This window comes from Montipora capricornis, chromosome 1, assembly GCF_036669925.1.
Source record: "Montipora capricornis isolate CH-2021 chromosome 1, ASM3666992v2, whole genome shotgun sequence".
Lineage (NCBI taxonomy): Eukaryota > Metazoa > Cnidaria > Anthozoa > Scleractinia > Acroporidae > Montipora > Montipora capricornis.
In genome coordinates, this window is record NC_090883.1 from 19746524 (window position 1) to 19749023 (window position 2500).

General features: G+C 44.8%; 1 pseudogene; it reads left to right on the plus strand.

Annotated features, from left to right (window-relative positions):
* The window catches only part of LOC138022375 (craniofacial development protein 2-like), a 5022-nt pseudogene extending 2998 nt beyond the window's left edge, over window positions 1-2024 (plus strand).
* The last annotated feature ends 476 nt before the right edge of the window (window positions 2025-2500 follow it).

Consider the following 2500-nt stretch of genomic DNA (forward strand, 5'->3'; position numbering starts at 1 on the left):
GCTAGGAGATATAGAAGATCCGGAGGAAGAGCACGATAAGCTTTTAGAGGCGTACAGAGGTGCCGCAGAGAAAGTTATCGGGAGGTCAAAAAAGCAGAGCAAGTCATGGATAGGAGACAAGACATGGAAAAAAGTCAAGGAGAGGAAAGACGTAAAACTTAAAATGGAAGGTGCTAGATCAGAGCGATTAAAGCAGAAATGGAGGGAGGAGTAGAAGGTGAAAGACAAGGAAGTGAAACAGAGTGCGAAGGAGGATAAAAGGAATTGGTTGGAGGAGAAGGGAGCTCTACAATATGACCAAGGCAATAGTAGGGGAACGGAAGAGACAGGAAGTAGGCGTGAGAAACAAGCAAGGAGAGCTTAAGACAGAAGCGCGAGAAAAACTGCAGAGATGGGTAGAGCACTTTAGTGAAATATTAAACAGAGATGACCCAACCAATCCAGTTGAAGAGTATAGTAGAGAAGAAACAGGCGAGATCGAGGAAATTGACCTTGGAAGATGGAGGGTACAAGAGGTTAAGAACGCATTCAAGAATACGAAGGCGGGAAAAGCAGCAGGTGTAGATGAAGTGGGTCCGGACTTACTAAGAGCTGACATGGAAGGCACGGCAAATAGACTGGCGAAATGTTATAATAGGCTTTGGGAGGTTGAGAGGTGGCCGAAGGTATGGAAGAAGGGACTTATTGTTAAGATATTCAAGAAAGGTAACTTGCGCGATTGTAACAACTGGAGAGGGGTGACTTTACTAACCATCATTAGTAAGGTATTCCGTAGGATGATGCTAGAGAGGATTAGGATAAGTGTAAACAAGAAGCTTCGAAAGGAACAGGCTGGGTTCAGAGTAAAGAGAAGCACAACTGAACAGATCTTTGTATTGAGAAACATCTTAGAGCAGGCAAATGAGTGGAGGGTAGGCCTATACATACACTTTGTGGACTTTGAGAAAGCCTTTGATTCGATACACAAAGAAAGTTTATGGAAGATCTTGGGGAGTTATGGCATACCAAGCAAGATGGTGAGAGTGATTGCAGGCGTTTATGAGGGCTTCGAGTGCGCAGTCATTGATGGAAGTGAAACATCAGACTGGTTTAAGATCAAGTCCGGTGTTAAGCAGGGATGTGTGATGTCAGGATTCTTGTTCTTACTGGCCCTGGATTGGATCATCATAAGGACAACAGCAGATAAGAGAAGAGCGATACGATGAAATTTCACAATAGTGCTGGAGGATTTAGAATTTGCAGACGACATCGCCTTGCTGTCATCCAGGTTAAATGACTTGCATGAGAAGACTGGGAGAATGACAGAGGAAGCAGCCAGAGTGGGCCTTAAACTAAATGCGAGAAAGTGTAAAACACTAAGGACGGAGTATGCCAGCAACAGGGAGAGGATTGCGGTGAATGGCGAGGAAGTGGAAGATGTCGGGGAGTTCCCATACCTGGGAGCTACCGTGGACAAAGAGGGTGGAGGCAGTAGAGACATTAGGAACAGGCTGCAGAAGGCCCGTGGTGTGTTTTAGATGCTAGGGAAGGTATGGGCAGCCAGAGGAATAGGAAGAGGAACCAAGATACGCCTATTCCAGACCTTAGTTCGACCAGTCCTGTTATATGGTTGCGAAACTTGGAAGATCACAAAGGTGGATGAACGAAGACTGAACAGTTTCCAGTGCCAATGCCTGAGACGGATACTGAGAATCAGATGGCAGCAAAGAATATCAAACAATAGAGTAGTGAAAATGGCAGAAATCAACAACATAAGCTGCGAGATAAGACGGAGAAGGTGGAACGAGCTGGGGCACGTACTTAGGAGAGAAGATGAGAATGATTGTTTCACAGCTTTGGGATGGCCGCCGGAGGGTCGAAGAGCGAGAGGGAGACCAAGGACCACTTGGAGAAGGACGGTCGAGAAGGAGAAAGACAAAGCGGGGTGGAAGGGTTGGAATGTGGCCAAGGCAGCGATGCGAAACAGAGAGCATTGAACAAAGAGCGTGACGGCCTTATGCGACTACTGGCGCAAAGAGAAATGATGATGATGATGATGACAAATCCCTCTAATAACTTCCGTGATCATCCCGACGGGTATAGATCAGACAAGAACAGTTCTTTGTCACCTATGATTGCACTTCCTCATCAAAAAGTAAACACTTGTTGCTGGTCGATCTGCCTTGCAGGTTGATTTGCCACTGATCAGGAACCCATTCCATATAAATTGTCCTAATTTATACAGTTTTGTGCAAAATCACTTAAAAAATTATCGCTTTCTTTAATCCAATGGCAGTATTGTAGGATATTGTAAGGGAGTTCTCCTTATAATAGACAAACCCTGTTTTTGACCAGTGTCGAATTTGAGTGCGGAAGATCCTGACAATACGATGGGACCAAGGTAATTAAAGATCGTTTTAATACAGATATTAAAAAATCTCTTGTTAGTCGAAAATCTCTTCAGCAGATGGTCGGATTCTAAGTTCTTCTCACCTCTTTGACCACAGTACAGTAGCGTGTA